Source organism: Schistocerca cancellata, chromosome 7 (genome assembly GCF_023864275.1).
Source record: "Schistocerca cancellata isolate TAMUIC-IGC-003103 chromosome 7, iqSchCanc2.1, whole genome shotgun sequence".
Lineage (NCBI taxonomy): Eukaryota > Metazoa > Arthropoda > Insecta > Orthoptera > Acrididae > Schistocerca > Schistocerca cancellata.
In genome coordinates this window covers 535,245,279-535,267,837 of record NC_064632.1, presented here as the reverse complement: position 1 = coordinate 535,267,837, position 22,559 = coordinate 535,245,279, and positions in this window count along the sequence as shown.

Here is a 22,559-nt window from a genome sequence, read left to right as displayed (position 1 = left end):
CCCAGTATCGGAAATGGCCCTTCCATTCGACCGTAGTTTGGAGCTATGGTGCCGTCGACCGAAATAACACGCGTGACCCCCCTCTTGGTGTAGTGTTACACGTTAAAAGCAGTCTGTATAAAAATCACTAACCGCGCTTTGACGTAACAGTCCAAAGTCGGTAGATAAAAGTCCTGTGCCAATCCAGCAACTTTCAGATATATTCCGACGAATTAACCATAGCCAAGTCTGTAACTTGTCATTTGCAGGTACTGTGGAATGGTCACCATATAAGGTTCCTCAACCTACCTCGACAATTGAACTACAATAAATACAGCCTACGGTAACATGTTTATTAAAAGAATTATAGGAACATAGATATTTTGTCAGTATCACCGAGGTGTATACATCTGTATTATACCGTCTGAAGAAGCCATTTCTAGATTAACATATAAAAACAGGAATCGTAATAATGTTGTCCTCTTTCTATATGATCCTGTCCAATCTCATTCGCTAAAACTGGTTTATTTGTTAAAAACAGGCATTGAGTTAGTTAGCGTATTTTTTACGGATTAAGAGCAATTCTCAGATAAAAACTCTTTTAGAAAAGTGTAAGACTTAGCGAAGGTAACATTAATGAGATTTCAGGAATAGCTAGTGTCTGGAGAGGTACCTGAGCCAGCGGAAACACCGGACAGTAGTAAGGATTCCAAAAGCAATCACAAAAGAAAACAGGCCTTTCTGCAAAAGCGATTGCAGAATCAAATCGATACATATCTAACAGAAAAGTAATAGAATTCTGCCTCGGAGTATGGCCCCATATATCACCCACGATAAAAACATCAATAATGCAAGCGCTTCAGAAAAGAAATATCGCTCTACAGACCTCTAAAGGCATTTATATATAGTTACGTACCATTAGACCGTATTTGGTCCAGGTTCTGGGGAGCTGATGTGGACAAATAATGGCTGATTTATACCCTTCACAAAAGAGCAGGCGGAATGACCAAAACATGAAAGTTTAGCTTACAGTGTGCTTATGAGTTGGAGACATACGTGGTTTTGTGAGATTCGTACACCCAACCTTGAAGACCTTATTTTGAGAATTAGAAAGCTGGAAGAGAAGTTTAGCATTCTTACTATGGTAATAAATCCTACCAGCGTGGTTTAAAGATACTTTTACGGGAATCGAAGGGATACCACCTCAGGATGTACAAGGACATGGGCGTCTGAAGGGAGTATGAAATGGACTTAAATCAACCGGATTTTGATATATTCTAATACCTCGGTGTACATAGGGGCTCATTCGGGCTGGTATGTGAGACTACCAGGTACCGTAGGTGAGCATAGTGTGTAGAGGAGCAGGAAGAGAAAGGAGGTAGTTTCTATGTCTGAATTCGTTGGTGGCTGGTCAGGAAGAGCAGAGGCAAAGACAGATGGCCTAAGTCATCATCTCTGTAGCAGTGCTAAAACACATAAAACACAAGAGAGGTATCACATGACCTTACACAGCTGCATTGCAAGGAGGGGCTATAAACCACCACGTGACGATTTTCTGTCGCTTCCTGTTCGCTCGGCATGGTGGCGCGTGTGGCTGGCTTTGTCAGCAGACTACCGGAAATAAGAGCCACTGCTGAGGCCATGGTTTTAGCTGGCATGTAGGCTCTATATCTCTATCTACATCTACATCTACATTTATACTCCGTAAGCCACCCAACGGTGTGTGGCGGAGGGCACTTTACGTGCCACTGTCATTACCTCCCTTTCCTGTTCCAGTCGCGTATGGTTCGCGGGAAGAACGACTGCCAAAAGCCTCCATGCGCCCTCGAATCTCTCTAATTTTACTTTCGTGATCTCCTCGGGAGGTATAAGTAGGGAGAAGCAATATATTCGATACCTCATCCAGAAACCCACCCTCTCGAAACCTGAACAGCAAGCTACACCGCGATGCAGAGCGCCTCTCTTGCAGAGTCTGCCACCTGAGTTTGCTAAACATCTCCGTAACGCTATCATGCTAACCAAATAACCCTGTGACGAAACGCGCCGCTCTTCTTTGGATCTTCTCTATCTCCTCTGTCAACCCGACCTGGTACGGATCCCACACTGATGAGCGATACTAAAGTATAGGTCGAACGGGTGTTTTGTAAGCCACCTCCTTTGATGATGGACTACATTTTCTAAGGACTCTTCAAATGAATCTCAACCTGGCACTCGCCTTACCAACAATTAATTTTATATGATCATACCACTTCAAATCGTTCCGTACGCGTACTCCCAGATATTTTACATAAGTAACTGCTACCAATGTTTGTTCCGCTATCATATAATCATACAGTAAAGGATCCTTCTTTCTGTGTATTCGCAATACATAGAGAGAACTCGTGCTGGACGCTTATTCGGTATAGTGACGTAAAAATAGAAATAAGATTTTTTACAACAATTCCAGAAATACTCACAGACACTAGCTAGGCGTTGTGCACATCCTGGAATTGCTTGCTCTTTGATAAATGGAGTATAAAAAAAATTTTAAGGTGTACGCCCCACACTGATTTCTGCGGTTATTTCACCGATGTTGCTTGTCGTGAGAACTGCTCTCGGTCGTTAAGTGAAGGCTATCGGCCACTGCGTTGTCCATGGTGAGAGGTAATGACAGATTTCCGAAATGGAATGTCCGATGTGTCTAGTTGAAATTACCATTCCGCATTCAAAGCCTGTTAATTAATGAGAGTTACCGGAGTGCAAATGACAGGTTCACCAACGTACTGCCTTTTTATAGCTTGTGTACACGCTACAACGCAATCTGTATATGTTCATGTCGCTTCCTCATTACCTCTGTATATTAGTCCCTCTACACTGAGAACTAAATGACTTCGGAATTGTAGGCTACGACGGACATCAGGTTACTATATTGGCATTTGCCACTACTGATAAATTTCTGAATTATTTCGACCGTTAGGTACATAACGTGAAAAATATTTACTTCTTGAAAATTATATAGACTTAGTTGTAATATTATGATTTACTAACGATATTGTTAGCCTATGGCGTAATTTTATAATTACTGACGTTGTTCGCAACAGTGAAAAACTTTTTAACTGAACTCCGTTTACTAGTTACTTCTGCATCGAGTTGTGCTGTTGTGGGTAAGTGAGGACGAGCGATTGGGGTGGGTTGAGGCTCAGACGAGGTAGCCAGCCAATCTGTGCGAAAACTCTTTACAGTGAGCTGACAAAAGCCGTGGTATAACGGTATGATCGCGTACACGGGGTTAAAAGGACAATACATTGGTGGAGCTCTCATTTGAACTCAAATGTTTCATGCGTAAAGATTTCTGACGTGACTATGACCGCACGACGGCAGTTAACAGACTTTGAACGCCGAATGGTAGTTGCTGCTAGACGCATGAGACATTTCATTTTGGAAATCGTTAGAGAATTTTATGTTACGAGATCCACGAAGTCAAGACTGCACCGAGAATACTCAGTCTCAGGCACTACGTCTCACCACGGCCAATGCAGTGCCGACAGCCTTCACTTAAGGGGACCACACCGTGGTTCAGGTTTAAAAAGTCAATTTTCGGTTTTCATTATATTTCGATAAATTAAGGTTTTATTTAAGTACTCTGAAAAGTATTTTTCTGAAAAACTTTTTTTTCGAGTATTTAAAGAGCATTTTCCTACCACGTGTGTTTATGTGCCAGGCCCAATTTTCTGTCACCCACTTTTCTGCATATATTTTAGATCTTTATATCCCCTACATTGTACGTTAGGGATTTTTTTTCACTCCCGAGTGTGTTGCCTATCATTGGAATGCAACGGTCGGTATTCTTTTGTTTCTGCTGTTTGTAAACCACACGATTTCAAACACGCGGTTAGTTTTGTTCAAGTGTGATTGTGAGTAGTTGTAGAAAACTTGCAGGCATACTATGGGCAGTCAATTAGGGGAAATAAAGAAAATCTGGAGGCAATGAAGAGAGATGCTTGGGCCATATTCTTGCGTAAGTCCTCTACTGATGATAAGCCATGTCATGGATTGCGTCTTTCAGGGGAAAATTCGTCGTGCAAATACAATAGGTCTCAGGTAACTGGAGAATCTTATTCTCACCAGCATTCTCTTCCTGCTGCTGTTATTACAGCAATGGAACCCATTTTCAGAGACTTGGCTCATCCTGACCTTCTAAGGAAATGTCTGCATGGGCAGACACAGAACCCAAATGAATGTTTCAACAGCAAAATTTGGAACCGTCTTCCTAAAACTGTATTTGTAGGCATGCATAAAATGAAACTAGGAGTTCATGATGCTGTTATTACATTCAGCTGTGGTAATATTGAAAAGTGTTGGGTACTGAAAAAGCTGGGAATTGCTCCCAGCGAAAATATGATCACTGGGCTGCAACATTGCGATAAAATGAGGATAGTCGATGCAGACAGGTCTGCATCTAATACGGCCAAGAAAGCAAGACAAACATCCAGGAAGGTGAAAATGAAGCTGAAAGACCTGCTAGAGGCCAAAGAAGGGCCATCATATGCAGCAGGACAGTTTTAATTAACTGTAAGTAACAAATTTCAAAGGTTTTTTCTTTAAAGTCAATTTCCGACAAACAAAAATTTTCAGTACATATGCCCCATTGTATCAGAAACTATCATAGACAAATGAATAAAATTTTCAAACACTCTACATAACACAAAAAGACACCTCTGCTACTAAATTCATTAATATTAATATATTTTGATAGTAAATTTAAAAAAGTATTTCATAAAAACTATAAAATGGATCAAGTATATTTTAGTATAGTTGAGTCTATTAGCATCATGTAACATACAGTAAAAATATTAAGGTCCTGCATCCAATAGTTTTTTTCAGAAATGGGTCAAATACTTCCCTAAATTAACATGGGTTAGATAGGCAGGGCGTGGTCCCCTTAACTACCAGGATCAGCGGCTTCTGTGTACAGTTGTCCGTGCTAGCCGACAAGCAACACCACTTGAAATAACATCAGAAACCAATGTGGGGCGTGCGACGAAGGTACTGGTTAGGACACAGAGGCGAATGTTGGCGTTAATGGGCTATGGCAGTTCATGACCTACGTGAGACCCTTTGCTAACAGCACGACATCGCCTGTAGCGTCTCTCCTGGACTCATGACCAACCGGTTGGACCCTAGACGTCTGGAAACCATGGCCTAGTCATATGTGTCCCCTTTCCAAGAGGTAAGAGCTGATGGTAAGTTTCGAGTGTGGCCCAGACCCCGCGAAGTTATGTAACCAAGTTGTCAACAAGGCTCTGTGGTAGATGATGGTCGCTCCATCGTGGTGTGGGCTGTGTTTACATGGAATGGACTGGGTCGTCTGGTCCAACCGAAACGATTATTGACTGGAAATACATTCGGCTACTTGGAGACATTTGCAGTCATTCATGGATTTCATGTTCCCAAACTACGATGGAATTATAAGGGATGACGGTGCGCCATTTCACAGTGCCACAATTGCTCGCCATTGGTTTGAAGAACATTCTGGACCATTTGCGCGAATGATCTGGCCACCCAAACCACCAGAAATAAATCCCGTCGAGCATTTATGAGGTATAATCGAGAGGTCTGTTCGCGCACAAAATCCTGCACCGGCTACACTTCTGCAATTAGCGACAGCTTTAGAGACAGCATGGCTTAGCGTTTCTGTAGGTGACTTCCAGCGACTTGTGGAGTCCATGTCACGTCAAGTTAGTTAGTTAGTTAGTTAGTTCCGTGTTCCATTGATCAATAGCACCGAAAAACCGTTATGATGTGGAACGTGTCAAATTCATAAGAAATGCGCACAGGAAACAAGGTTTTTTTCCCCTTTTTTACATTATGGTGTTATACCTTAATATTTCTATTATCTATTCCATTCCCTTAAAAGTGCACAAAATGCATATATTATACCTCCAGATTTATTTACTCATATTCAATAATTCAGCTATGGTATAGAAGGAGTTGTCAAGGAGGTATGATTACAATTTGTTGTGGGTCAGATACTTTATTTGATGTGGTAATTTATCAAAAAGTTTTATACCAGCATATTTTACTCCTTTCTGTGCCAAAGATAGGTTACGTAAAGGATAGTGTAGGTCTTTTTTTCTGGTATTGTAATCATGAATGTCGCTGTTGATTTTAAACTGGTCCATGTTGTTGAGAAAAAATTTCATTGCTGAGGAAATATACTGTGAAGCAGTTGTAACATTTCTTAACCTTTTAAACAGATGTCTACAAGATGTGCGACTATGAACCCTACACATTATTCTAACTACTTTATTTTGAGCGGTGAATACCTTTTGCCTATGTGTTGAGTTGCCCCAGAATATTATTCCGTATGACATCAGAGAGTGGAAGTTGCAAAGTATGTTAGCTTACTAATTTCTACATCCTCAAAATTGGCACTTATTCTGACTGCAAAAGTTTCTGAACCTAGTCGCTTTAGAAGATCCAAAATATGACTTTTCCAATTAAGATTCTCATCTATATGTACATCCAAAAACTTAGTATGCTCTACCCTGGCTACTGACTTCTTTTGATGTGTTATGTTTATTGAATTATACTTTTATTGAATTATACTTTTTGCAGCAGAAAATTGGATGTACTGTGTTTTTTCAAAGCAGAGCAAGCCCATTCGCAGAAAACCATTTAATAACTTTTCCAAAGACCTTATTTGTATCATTTTCTATCGGACTCTCTTTTACTGGATTAATAGTTATACTTGTATCATCAGCAAACAGTGTCAGTTCAGCATCTTGTTTCACGTAAGAAGGGAGTTCGGTCATTCACATATATGAAGAACAGGAGGGGACCCATGATCGAACCTTGTGGAATACCTAATGTAATTTCACCCCAGTTAGATGAACTGGCAAACTCCTTTGAATCACTTGAAGCATATAAAGAGACTTTTTGCTTCCTGTTCTGTAGACATGACTTAAACCACTCATATGCTGTTTCATTTATACCATTGAACTGTAATTTCTCTAACATAATGTCATGGTTAACACAGTCAAATGCTTTGGATAAGTCACAGAATATTCCTACTGGTGACATTTTGCTATTTAAAGACTCTATTATGTGGACAGTGAAATTGTATATTGCTGTCTCAGTGGAACAGCATTTCAGAAATGCGAACTGTGATTTACTAAGCATCGCATTACTGTTGAGATGACTAACCACTCTTGAGTACATTATTTTCTCAAAGATTTTTGAAAATGCTGTAAGCAGTTGTTGCACTACACCGGGCAAAAGAAGGTCCGACACTATGTTAGGAGCTATCCCATGATTTTGTAATCTCAGTGTGCTAACAATCTTACAAGAACGAAGATAAGTGGATTTGCAGCAGACTGAGAGTAGACAGCGAGCAGAGCTGAGCCACATGGCAGCCAGAGCAATTCACGCAAGCGTAGCAGTACAGGTCGGGCGATGAAACGGAACTGCACGCTAGAGGGTGGTGACGGAAGGCGGCCATTTCTCAGCTGTCCGGGGCTCAGCGTTCATTCTGGACCACTGAGGAGGTGGTAGGTGCTGTGGGTTCGAATTCAGGCAGTCGTTGCATCACAGCCCAGAGGCGACGAACGTAGCTACGTCGTAAGTACGCCATAGTAAAGCCCAGCTGTACCGATGACGACGGGTTGGACCTGGAGTTTTAATATCGTGGCTTAGCGCTGAGTTGGCGCAAATGACGCGTTCCTCTGTAGTCCTCTGTGGTCCGGCTGTGGCCAGTGTAGGAGCCGGTCAAAGTACCGAGCCTGCCTAAAGACTGCTCCATTGCCACGTCGTTGGCATGCGGGCGCTGTCGCATGTAAGTGTCGGCATCTGCTGAACCGCAATGTTGGCAGGTGCGCCATATGGCAGGCAGCTTGGCTCTAGGCTGCCCTACATATTGTCTGAGGTGTAGGCTGCTGCAACTCCGTGTAAAATGAAACCTTTGCACTACCTACTATTCATCAAAATGATGTGGAGCATCGAGTGTCAGTTCCTTCTACTTCATTTATTTTCTTGTGTCCTTTGTTCAGAGATTGTACTTTGTCTGTGTAACGGAAAACTAGGTACGAATGTCAGTGGTATTGTCCAGGAACATAAATGGAACCTGTGGTGGATAAAACTGGAAATTTGTGGTAAGGTCTTATGGGACCAAACTGCTGAGGCCATCGGTCCTTAAGCTTACACACTACTTAATTAACTTAAACTAACTTACGCTAAGGACAATACACACACACCCATGCCAGAGAGAGGACTCGAACCTTCTACGGGGCGAGCCGCGCGGACCGTGACAAGGTGACCTAGACCGCTTGGCTACCGCGCGCGGCTGTGGTGGAGAGGTAAATTTGATAAGTAACTCCTCCCCCCAGGTTAGGGACGACTCATTGGAACACTTAAGTGTATAGTCGATTACATAAATTTTGTTCAAAAATGGTTCAAATGGCTCTGAGCACTATGGGACTCAACTGCTGTGGTCATAAGCCCCCTAGAACTTAGAACTACTTAAACCTAACTAACCTAAAGACATCACACACATCCATGCCCGAGGCAGGATTCGAACCTGCGACCGTAGCGGTCGCGCGGTTCCAGACTGGAGCGCCGAGAACGGCTCGGCCACTCCGGCCGGCATAAATTTTGTGAATGATAAAAACATTGTGGTCAATTATATTTATTAATTTGAGCTTATTTGAAAATATTTTAGGAACTGTTTACTTTGAGGAAAAATATAGTAGTTTGGTGTATTGCCTCTTGAACCTAAGAACTGATCCAATGAATATGATTCCTCGTGGTTTTGTGTAACCCAGGCCGTTATGATATGTGATGCAGCATTTTGGACATTTTTTTCCAATTTCAGTTAACATTGCGTTACCGTACAACTGATTTAGATTTACGTATCCAGAGTGAAGTGACGAAAGAAAATTTGTCCTAAGGCTAGGATTTAAATCTTGGTTCGCTACAGTCTGATATACACATCACACATGTTTGAGACTTGAAAATGTCTCTGGAAAAGTATAGTTTCATTTCATTTAGATTTGTTAGTTTTCTTGTTGTTGATTCGTCTCATTCTTTTGAGGCTGAACCATGTACGCTGATGAGCCAAAACATTACCATCACCTGCTTAATAGGTTGCTTGTCCATGTTTGGAACAAACTACATCACTGATCCTGCATATCAGGGATCCGAAAGTTTGTGGGGATACTTGGCATTAATATCTACGCACAAGTCACGCAATTCGCGTAAATGACGGGCGCCGATGTCAGTACGCGGTGATGGTTCCCTATAGCGATCCATAGAATGGCTTCCATAGAATTTACATCAGGCGAATTTGGTCGCCGGGACGTTAACGTCAGTTGACTACAATGGTCCTCAAACCATTGGAGCGCGATCCTGGCACCGAGAAAAATACTATTATAATCCTGACAAATCACGTCGCCGTCGGGGAAGATACGAGGACTGTTCAGAAAGTAAGCTCCGATTGATCGCGAAATGGAAACGACTATGATAATCCGATAAAGCTTTGCACAGATGTGTTGGGCAGTGTCTCTAGTATGACCCTAGATAGCATCACGTCACTCCTCTCATTTCTGAGCTCACAGTGATCGCGTAAAGTTGTCTAGAGAATAGTGTCTCCCGCCAAGTACGAGGACCTGGTGAGAAATTTCGCCTGAAGCTATACAGCCAACATTACATAACTGTCGTGCAGTTTCTTCTACAAGGCAATATTCTCAGCCGCATTCTGAAGGGGCAATAAAGATGCTCCTGCATCGTTTTCAATTGGAAATGTTTGACTACCCACAATACAGCCCGTAATTGACTCCCCCTGCCTTTCATTTCTGCTCACATGAACCGCTGGCTATGAATACAACATTTTGGCACAGAAAACGAGCTGTAGGCCAGCGTAGAGAATTGGCGGAAAGCACTGGCGGCTGTCTTTTATGATGAGGGTATTGGAAAGTTGGTACAACGCTACGACAAATGTCTTAGTCAGAACGGCAACTACGTAGAGAAGTAGCTGGATGGTGTAGCTAACTGTTAAAAATAAAACATTTCTAATTTTCACTGTGGTTCCCATTTCGCGATCAATCGGAGCTTACTTTCTGAACAGCCCTCGTATAAAGCATGAAGGGACGCAGGCTGTTCGCAGCTAATAGCGCATCTTTGAAACTTCCTGGCAGATTAAAACTGTGTGCCCGACCGAGACTCGAACTCGGGACCTTTGCCTTTCGCGGGCAAGTGCTCTACCAACTGAGCTACCGAAGCACGACTCACGCCCGGTACTCACAGCTTTACTTCTGCCAGTACCTCGTCTCCTACCTTCCAAACTTTACAGAAGCTCTCCTGCTTCTGTAAAGTTTGGAAGGTAGGAGACGAGGTACTGGCAGAAGTAAAGCTGTGAGTACCGGGCGTGAGTCGTGCTTCGGTAGCTCAGTTGGTAGAGCACTTGCCCGCGAAAGGCAAAGGTCCCGAGTTCGAGTCTCGGTCGGGCACACAGTTTTAATCTGCCAGGAAGTTTCATATCAGCGCACACTCCGCTGCAGAGTGAAAATCTCATTCTGGAGCGCATCTTTGATTACTACCACAGGTCCCACGCAAGCGCAGGAGAATGTGTCCCATGTTCCCATCAGACTGCGTCCGTGACGCGCTGCCCATTTCGAACAAGCGTTCACCTCGCTGATGGTGTCTTTGGAGACGACCATCGACCTATGGCAACAAAAATGTGATTCACGCCAAGAGGCCAACACGCTTCCGTTGATCGACCGTCGAATCCCAATGGTCCTGTGCCCACTAAAATCGTAATTGACGATACCGTTTTGTGAAAACATAGGGGTGGTCTGCTGCGGAGCTCTATGTTCATCAATGCTGTGCTACGAAACAGTTGTACGTGCAACATCATAGTGCTCTTTCTGGAGAGATGCCACAGATCACCAACTATTCTACTTTACAGAGCGGAAAAGCATCCGAACCCCACGTTCTCTGAAGAGTCGTGATAGTTCCACTGTTCTACCCCTTTCCGTAGATGCTCACGACAGTAGCAAGTCAACATTCGACCAGCTTCACCATTTCCGAGACACTCTTTCACAGGCTTTACGTGACAATAATGTGTCCTTTGACAATATCGCTTATCTCACTGGATTTACCATTAATAGCCCATGTCTTCGCTAGGGTCTTGCTCTGCTGCGCTTACATATTTTTCAGAGTTCGTGACATGCCCGAAACGTCACAGGGCGGCATCCAGCCTCGCGATGGGCAGTAGTCATAATGTTTTGACTTATCACTGTAACTGTTTACTTGATCTGCTTCTTTCTTTGATTGTGGGGCTTGCTTTTGTGAAATAATGGTCAACCTTTTTCTTGTTTGTTATCTGGGCAGCACATAACAGTCGAGAAACTTTTTTCTGTGCAGATGGACGTAGTTGTCTAACGTCAGACAGAAACTAGTAGCTATAGAGCTGTAACAGCACTGAAGGGGATAAATAATCCTCTACCTGAACTTCAGTTGAACAACAATGGAGATATAAGTTTATATTTGCCATATGTGATCGTTCCCATAATGCTCAGTGGTGCACATAGGACAAAAATTTTGTGAAATAGGAAATCCCGGTGTGGATAGAGACAGTAATACCGGATGATTATAATTAAGCTACCCCTACTTAACATACTACAAGGAAACTAATTACCGTACGAGTACCAAACTTGGTAGCATTAATGTCAAAGACAAGGGGAAGAGAAATATTGCAGAATCAATTGAAATGAACCACTTTTAATGTGCTGCTACATTACGTAATACCATTGCATACCATACAAAAACGGCTCAGTATTGTACCAATCAGAGTCCAGAAGAGTCTGAAAGCGCAGGATTACATTCTGCCCAACAGAACGAAGCATGTACGTAGGTATGCTGGCTACCTCTCTTGATATGCTGCGCTTCAGAGCAGCACATGTGTGAATGGTCCTGTGGTAAACCCTGTCATTCAGGTGGCCCCACAAACAGAAATTACAGGGAGAGAGATCAGGTGATCGTACCGGCTAAGCATTAAATCGATCGTTTCCAAATGTGTTTCGGAGAAGCAGATGAACTTCACGGGAGATGTGCGGTGGGCCCCAATCTTCCATGCAAACTGTGGAGTTCAGTGCGTCTTTCTCCTGTAGGGCATGTATGACACGCCGGGGAGGCATATCACAGTAACGCTGGCCAGTCACACTGGGCGTCTTTAGTCCCTGAGCGCCAAACTGTTAAAAAAAGAAAAAAAACGGTCCAATGATGTAGGTAGCCGTAAAGCCATTCCTCGTCAACTCCAATCCTTGGGAGAGAGTGGAGAGCGAAGTCAACACGCCATTGTGCGTCCCGTGGTGCCAGCTGCTGGACGATGTGGATCATAGGCGGACAGCATTTGAGAATGGTTCAAAGCACTTTCCGTACAGTGGACCATGGGATGTTCAACTGTCGTGACAATGTACGCGCACTGCCTGACGATCGGGAATTGCACTGAGCGTTGTATACCGTAGCAACAGCGATTTTATCAACCACCTGCGGTGCACCCAGTCGTCAGCCTCTTTCCGGGCGACGCACAGTTCTCCAGCTGACTGGAACATCTTCATCAGCTCCTCACAGTAGGTGCAGAAAGAAGACACTTCCGTAATCGTTTCAGCCAGCGATATTCTCGAAGTGCAGCTGCAGCATTACTTTTGGTTTCATAACAGAGCTTCACCAATAATGACCTGCTCCTTTTGTCGAAGCCCATGCTGACCCATCAACAAGTGCACTGTGACTGGTCAGGTGTGTGAGACTGTGAAGCACGATGACTGACCGTGGCACCTGGTGGCTACAGCTAAAAATTGGACGGTGGCACTGTGACCCTTGGAAATCATGCACCCCATACTTTGCACATTAATGCACCAAGTTTGGTTCTCGTATTGTAGTTAGTTTCCTTATTATAACGTATTAAATAGGGAAAGTTTGATTATAATCTGTATACGTCACAAGTACGTACTCCAGAAAAGCTGCCAATAAAAAGCTACTCCTAAACCCATGGATCGATTTCGCCGAAACCTGGTACGCATATTATTATCTGGAAACAACTACAGTTTGGGTGGAAATCAGTAACCTCCTACTGGGGTGATGGTGATAAGGTTGAGGCAGAAGGAGGGAGGAAGACATGTGGACACAGAGATGGGAAAGCAGGACAACGACGCAGGTATGAGGGAAGAGGAGATTGTCACATTGAGGAAGTGGGGGAAATGGACATAGTGAAACGCCCCCTTAGAAAAATTTATACAAGACTGTGCTTAAACTGACAATCAATATTTTTAGCGCAACGCAATCTGTCTTTCTAAAATCCCTACAAAAGAATGGCCCTGACTAACATCAACATACACGTTTCACAAATCACTTACCTCACAAAAATCTTCCTTACTCGAACTACTGCAATACAGCGAGCGCCACTACTGCCAGCTAAATAAAAGATTCAAACTACTGGAGGCACTAACTACTGATAGCCACAGTTAGCAAAAGAAAGATTTTCATAGAGAACAAACAATGTATTTACCTTAATATTGTTCAAAAGTCATATTGTACAGGGCTATTACAAATGATTGAAGCGATTTAATAAATTCACTGTAGCTCCATTCATTGACATATGGTCACGACACACTACAGATACGTTGAAAAACTCTTACAGTTTTGTTCGGCTGAAGCCGCACTTCAGGTTTCTGCCGCCAGAGCGCTCGAGAGCGCAGTGAGACAAAATGGCGACAGGAGCCGAGAAAGCGTATGTCCTGCTTGAAATGCACTCACATCAGTCAGTCATAACAGTGCAACGACACTTCAGGACGAAGTTCAACAAAGATCCACCAACTGCTAACTCCATTCGGCGATGGTATGCGCAGTTTAAAGCTTCTGGGTGCCTCTGTAAGGGGAAATCAACGGGTCGGCCTGCAGTGAGCGAAGAAACGGTTGAACGCGTGCGGGCAACTTTCACGCGTAGCCCGCGGAAGTCGACGAATAAAGCAAGCAGGGAGCTAAACGTACCACAGCCGACGGTTTGGAAAATCTTACGGAAAAGGCTAAAGCAGAAGCCTTACCGTTTACAATTGCTACAAGCCCTGACATCTGATGACAGAGTCAAACGCTTTGAATTTTCGGCGCGGTTGCAACAGCTCATGGAAGAGGATGCGTTCAGTGCGAAACTTGTTTTCAGTGATGAAGCAACGTTTTTTCTTAATGGTGAAGTGAACAGACATAATGTGCGAATCTGGGCGGTAGAGAATCCTCACGCATTCGTGCAGCAAATTCGCAATTCACCAAAAGTTAACGTGTTTTGAGCAATCTAACGGTTTAAAGTTTACGGCCCCTTTTTCTTCTGCGAAAAAAACGTTACAAGACACGTGTATCTGGACATGCTGAAAAATTGGCTCATGCCGACACCTGGAGACCGACAGCGCCGACTTCATATTTCAACAGGATGGTGCTCCACCACACTTCCATCATGATGTTCGGAATTTCTTAAACAGGAGATTGGAAAACCGATGGATCGGTCGTGGTGGAGATCATGATCAGTAATTCATGTCATGGCCTCCACGCTCTCTCGACTTAACCCCATGCGATTTCTTTCTGTAGGGTTATGTGAAAGATTCAGTGTTTAAACCTCCTCTACCAAGAAACGTGCCAGAACAGCGAGCTCTCATCAACAATGTTTTCGAACTCATTGATGGGGACATGCTGCGCCGAGTGTGGGAGGAACTTGATTGTCGGCTTGATGTCTACCGAATCACTAAAGGGGCATATATCGAACATTTGTGCATGCCTAAAAAAACTTTTTGAGTTTTTGTATGTGTGTGCAAAGCATTGTGAAAATATCTCAAATAATAAAGTTATTGTAGAGCTGTGAAATCGCTTCAATCATTTGTAATAACCCTGTATATCTCAGTTCATGACATCCAGTCTTACAAATGTACTGTCTCTGATGGACACACATCCCGATCATCCGCTCTCAAAAATCTGCCATCTCACTTCCCCACATCCACGACTGCTGGCTGCTCACCTCCAACTGCGCAACGCTACACACTGTTAACAACCAACTGCACAACACTACAATAGCGACTATTGCAACAATGCCGACCAGCCTCAGACTGCACACAGAACAGTCAGTGATTTTCATATAGAGCGCTACATGGCGTTACCAATTAAAAAACCTAAACAGCCTACTTACATAGCCCCCATGCTTCCTACAAAAAATTTTACAAATTGTTTTGGACACTGGCCAATACATATTTGTTAAATTTTTTGTACAATTACAATAACAAAGAAATCAAATGCACACACTTGTTGATACAATGTTGGTCAAAAGATAAAATTTTCTCACAGTCCATAAAGACAGTCCTGATCGTTCATCACAGTAAAATAGCAGTGTTTTTCTCAAAGTCTGAGCAGTAAAAGAAAATGCACAGAGAAGTAGCGGATTTCCATGCAGTCTTGAAGAAGTAGTATTGTCCTTCCAACGGAAAAACAGTGCTGACTCTCGACATGCAGACAGGTAATGGGCCACAACAGGGCAAACCCACCGCATAGTCAGTCGAAGTTTTGAAGAATATTCGTAGGTAGATCATCACAGAGTAGACCCACTGTAGTCCTGGTAGAGATTACGGTATTGGTGGGCCTTCAAAGATGCAGTCCCGCTATAGTCCTTGTAGAGATAATGGTCTTGGTGGGCCATAAAACGTGCAGACCCACTGTAGTCCTTGTAGAAATAATGGTATTGGTGGGCCATCAAAGATGCAGACCCACTGTAGTCCTTGTAGAGATAATGGTATTGGTGGGCCATTAAAGATGCAGACCCACTGTAGTCCTTGCAGAGACGGCCATCAGATCTATTGCAACTGTGCAGATGCACAATCACCATCGAGGAGTCCTGCAGAGAGTATAGCAAGTCCATAAACCACCACTTGTGCACGCACAAAAGTTTTTGGTATTGTCCTTAGAACCAGCACTGCTGTTAACCAGTCCCTTGCTGAATTATCAACACACGTGCAAACACTAACAGTCCCTACTTCTCACATATTGTCCATATACTATGACCATCAGAAACGTGTGCTGTAAAATGCAACTTACAAGTTACTTAATTTCATGAACTGGTGTCAATTACAATTTTATAACATAAGAATACAATAACAGAGGTACAAAATACATCATTAAAGAACATAACAATACAGATAACATTTGTAGTAAAACAGGCTTTACAAAAGAATAGAAATAACCATGTACATCAGTGTTAGTTTTCGAAACATTAATTTCACACATGAGCATTAAAACAGAACAGAATAAATAATATCTAAACATCTTTTCAAAGTAAATAACATGGTATTAGAAAATTTCTACAACATAAATTTTATTAGATAAACACATAAAGATAGGAAAAAGACAAATACACAATGGTACATAAACACATAGCGGAATAACAGAAAAGGAAAGGACAGGGTTTGTTTTACTGCAGTATCTTGCAAACAAAACTTTCTTTACTTCTTGGAGATCTCCCTTCGTTCTTCATTATTTCTAAAGGTGCTAACTATAATTGCTTTCTGAACTTTTTTCGTAAAACTTCTCAATGCATTTCTTCCAATTCATCGCAACTCATTCTCTTGTATAGTCTACCCCCTCTTAAGCTAACTAAAACCTACTGACCTCAGATGCATAAGCTAAGGGAAGAGGCAATGCAGCAGCACAAAACAACACAAACAGCAATGACAAAAAAATGCAAATTGGCAAAGCAAGCAGCAATAAATGTAATAACTTATATCTAAACATGACAAACCCACAAGCAGAAAAAATGGTACACTAAAGACAACAATGCAGATAAGGGAAATGTATATTCACATCTTAATGTCTGTGTAATTAAAGTGGTGCAACACAACTTATTCTACAAAAGAAATTACCAAATATTTGAAAAGAAAGTTATGTATGCAGTTACTGTTATTAGTCCCTTCTTATTGTCTTTCCTTTCCAAGTGCTCCTTTTTCGACGAATGTGGATCATAAAATTATTATTTAATAGATCTGTTGACATAAAGTGTTCACATTAGCAATTGCATTTAATTTTATTTTATAAAACCAATGCTGCAACACAGCTGGAAACCAGATATCAAATGAAATAAGCAACTACGTACAAAGCATAAAAATATCATTCAATGGTCATGTGGCATTTCATAATGTAGTAGAAATTCTCTCAATTCTCGTAGAAAGACACTTGTCAAAACCAGGTGTGCAGATGTAAGAATATTTCCCATCAATTCATAAGCATTTCAGTAAGTAGCACAAAGTAGGTGCTCCAAAGAGTAATCATATGTTTCCAAGTAATAGTGTGTCATATTTGCTTTCTAGAAAGGAATGTCAATAACGAGGTTAACGGCCTCTTTCTTCTCCACCTAATGGCTTTTTCTCAAGGCGGCTAGCACACCTGGCCGCTCACAACGCATTGCGTCACGGTCACTTACCTTTCTTAACTAAATATTTACGACAGCAGTTTCCACTACAGTGACAGTCTCATATAAAAATTTCACTGGTCGAGAATTTGCGTTACAAATGTGTAGAAACAAAATCCTATAAATATAACAGTGTGCAAAAAATTTTCGCCGGCATTGTGACACATTCACGCATTTACACACATTTCATAACTCTTAAAGTACGATTCTTGGTTTCCAACATCCTTTTTCACATGTCAGAGTGCCTAACCACTACTCATTATTCCTTACCTTATTACACTTATACATATTCGTCGACACTTCTTCAATATTTCATCGTAATAAATATGTAGCATAATCAAATTCTTCATATGGCATCAGTTTATTGATCATAAACATACCACAGCAGCATAATACACATACTCATCGTAATAATAACACCATAACACCTCAGTCAAATCTCAAACACGTCGTAGATTTCTGCAATAATTTCAAAACCTAAAAAAAATTCTCTGCTCATTTCAATAGTGTCATATACCTCAAACGTACTTTAAAATCATGATCCCATACCAAATACATCATTCAAAGCTCTCATAGTATCACAATGGTTCAGAAAAATCTGAACTGTTCACAAAGTACAGCCAAATAAAATTTCATAAGTGTGGAGTTATCCAATTGTGTAATTGCGTAAACATGTGTCACTGACGTAGTAAAAAAATTTTTGTTTCTCTATTAAATAATCAGATATCTGTGTAATTTATGTGCTAGAGAAATATGGTACCGATGTGTAAAGTTGTATAAGGAAATACGATATTAGCTAGGGCTCCTTGTGCTTGCGAAACACATGGTACACAAAGTAAGCATGTACCCCCCTGAGGATTAATGTAATTATACACTCAGGTGTTACAGATTACAGCTATGGAATGAAATGTATCACGGAAAACTTTCTTTGTAATTCAAAAATCTTGAAAAATAAATGGCTTAAGTACTAAATTAATCATTCAAATGCGTGTCCTGTAGTGCTAAATGTGCATCTTGCTGTAAGATAATTCTGTGGAAGTGTCGTAGTTATCGTCCTCTAAAAGCAAAGTTCTGTTGAAGTCAATGTACTTACCTCCTCATAAACGAAAGTGAAATGTTTTGTGTATAGATATCGTAGTTATTACGTACCTTACGGTGATAAAGAAAGTACTATAATGTAACGTATTGTTGTGCTACGAAAAAGGCTGTCTCATTGTAGCTATACCACAAAAGTTACTACTAAAACATATTTACTTTCCAGAATAATACAGAAAAACTGTGCAGATATAAAACAGATACAGCGCAAAAGCAATAATATGAATTGTGTCACTAATTAGTAGCGTCGTGATATAATCATGTAGCTGTCAAATAAACTAAACACTGTGTCATCTGATATCTCTCAGAAAGTACTTTAAATCCAGAATGTATTTTCAAGTAAACCAAAATGTTGCATTAAAATCTCATTAGCAGTACCGGTACATGTTCTACGTATGTAAGCCTTGTAGTCGTTACATAATCGTGCAACTAACAAGCAAGAATGTACAAATAACAACACTGTGTCGTCTGTTGACTATAACAATGCATTCGTAATTTCTGTTTAAATAAGTTATCTTGGTTCTTGACTGGATATTTAACTTCAAACATTGTTGCATGTTAACAGATTCTAAGTCTGAGTCTGTAAAGTGAAAAATTTTATAGCAAAGAATAAGTTAAAAAGCAGATTATATTTCAATAAACTGTTTTACATATGAAATGTGGTGCAATCCTTTACTCTTCATAGTACTCAGTGTTTAAACTTGAAAGTAATTATCATGTTGTATATATCGGTAAGGAATGCTAAAATTTTTCTCAAGGTTAGCGTCTATGTTATTTCTCGCTGAGCCAGCCGGCGCACGTGGTTGCCTGCAGTGTGAGTCATCGTCTGTCCCTTTGTTGGCACGCGTCGTTATTGGGGTTTGGAGATCTAACTTCTACAAATTCTTCTTGCCGAGAGGGCCCTGCCCTGTTTGAATCCCGCTAGTTCTGATGAAATTCAGGTCTGTCGTTATGATTATATCGCCTGTCGTCATGTCGGCAGTTTCTGTAATTTCTTTCTTGTCGATTAACTGGTGGAGAATTTCTCCCTGAATTATCACTGCACGGTGGACCGTTGCATCTGACGTTATTCTGTCTCCCGTGATAATAATTGTTTTGGTTCCCATATTGCCCGTTTCTATGGTTGTCTCTGCGATAGTCATTTCCGTGGTGAGGTGATCTTTCCCTGTAATTATTTCTACTCTGCCAATGGTTGTCGTATGAGTGGCGTCTGTTTTGGTCACGATTTACATTGCAAGAATAGCCTTGTTGTGTCCAGTTATTATTTCTTTCATCGTGGAATTGCGACGGATGTGACCTGTAATTGTTGTATTCCTGTTTTCGCGTTCCGCGATTGTTAGTGTCAGTTTCTGATTCTTGTAAGAGTCCCTGATATGCTTCAATGTCGTCTTTGCAACGTCCTGCCAAAATAATATGCCGTAAATGTTCAGATAATTTGATTAAGCGAATGCGGATGAGTTCTGAGGGGCTGTATGGGTTTAACAGGTACTGATTCTTGTGCAACATGTCTTCAAAATATTTCACAAGACTGGAAAATTCAGATTGTTCGAAATGTTTCATCATTACGATGCTATGTTTTACTCGGTCTTGTGTAGCTTGAGACCAATATGCTGAGAGGAAGGCATGATAAAATTCTCCTTCACTGTGGCAATTGTGAATGACCGATCACATTCTTACAGCTGGTTCATTCTCTAAGTAGCCACACATAAATTCTAATCTGTGCTCTAATGACCAGTTGGGAGGAAAACAATGAGAGAATTGATGGAGCCACGCTTGTGGATGAATGTCGTTGCCAGAATTTTTAAATGTTTTGAATTTACGTGTAGTAATGAACAGCTTATAGTCAAAACCATCGTGTCGGCGAGTAGCATATCGGTCATTGTTACGTCGTGTCGGCGGTTCCATCTCAAAATTCGGTGCACCTTGCCAATTTCTTTCATGATTTCTGAAATGCCCTGTGTTATTATTTTGTGGTTGTTCCGTATTTCTAAGTCCCTCTTCCCGTGTTGGAGCGCGAATGTCCTCTGTACTTCCTGAATTTCTCTTTTGTGTTGCGTATTAATTTAAGTCTGATTTTTTTTATAATATCTTAATTTAATCATACTCTTCTGTGTCAGTGATGGCTACATGTCTTGTGTCATGCAGATCATCATCTACCTTTGCAGATAAGTTAGTGAACTGATCCGATAGTTCGGCTGCTTTCTCCGATAGTGTTCTTATTTACTCAGTGTGTTTTTCTGAACCAAGTTTCAGAGTGTCCATTTGTGTTCAAATCGTATCTACTGTGTCCTTTAAGTTTTCCTCAGCTTTTGCAAGTTGCGTAACCGAATCGGTAGATGCAACTGAGTCAGTTTTAGCTTCCAAAGTCTCATGATTTTCATGAACAATAGTTTGTAGTTCTTTTATGGCTGCTTCGTGATTCTGTAATGTATTTTCATGCCGTGAAAAAGTAGATTGGAAATGCTCACAAATTTGGGTTTTTACGTCATTACAGACTTTTTGACATTTCGATTCGATTTTATGTAACTCATTAGTTAAATCTTCACGTGTTTGTTCAAGCGTTGTGTCTAACTTTTGAAGCTTTTGCTGTGTTTGTCTCTGATTTTGTTCCATTGTGTCTAATTTTTGAAGTTTTTGCTGTATTTGTCTCTGATTTTGTTCCATTTGTTGCATTAATTACAATAATAATGTATCAGTGTATGGGATCTGTTTCTCTATGCTTTTTGGCAGTGCATTTTCACCGGCAACATTCACATTTTGACAAGCAGAAAATGTGTCTTGACTCATCTGAGAAAACGGTGAGGACTCAAAACCTGAGTCTACAGCATTTGCAATATTGTGTTCTGTCATTTCGGATTCTTGTGGCGAGCTATTGCCGACCGATCGATCGATAATGCGTCCATGTTCACTACTTGTTTCGACTGTCTACACCATTATTGCCGCCAGCTCCATTTCCCTATGCACAATTACCAAATTACTAGTTTTAACATTACTTAATTCATTACACGGTGGCGCTAACACACTGCTTCCGTCTTCACTGTCATTTCTCAGTTTACTTTGGAGCCTAGTATTACGTTTTTCACACGCCATTATTGTCACAATATTTCACACGATAACACAGAAAAGCACAATTTGAACAGCAAAAATAAGAAAACACATTAACATAGCACTGAAAATAATATCTAGTTAATCGGAAGCGCAGCTGCGAAATACTTGGTGCAAATCTACATGCATGCTACAACTGTTTTACTGTACAACAATGAAAGACTGCAACTACAAAGGAGATTCTCTCTACAATTACGCGCTTGCAATAAACAAAAGCTACACTAATTACACAGACTACAAGAAAAAATCAGAAGATTCCAGTGATGTATCCTCGGCTAAGGGTCGACATATGAAACGTCCTCTTTGAAAAATTTATACAAGACTGTGCTTTAACTGACACACAATATTTTTAGCGCAACGCAATCTGACTTTCAAAAATCCCAACAAAAGAATGGCCCTGAGTAACATCATCCTACACGTTTCACAAATCACTTACCTCACAAAAATCTTCCTCACTCGAACTACTGCAATACAACGAGCGCCACTACTGCCAGTTAAATAAAAGATTCAAACTACTGAAGGCACTAACTACTGATAGGCACAGTTAGCAAAAGAAACATTTTGATAGAGAACAAACAATGTATTTATCTTAATATTGTTCAAAAGTCATATAATATATATATATCAGTTCATGACATCCAGTCTTACAAATGTACTGTCTCTGATGGATACACGTCCAGATCATCCACTCTCAAAAATCTGCCATCTCACTTCCCCACATCCACCACTGCTGGCGGCTCACCTCCAACTGCGCAACGCTACCCACTGTTAACAGCCAACTACCCAACACTACAATAGCGACTATTGCAACAATGCCGACCAGCCTCAGACTGCACACAGCACAGTCAGTGATTTTCATATAGAGCGCTACATGGCGTTACCAATAAAGATACCTAAACAGCCTACTTACAAT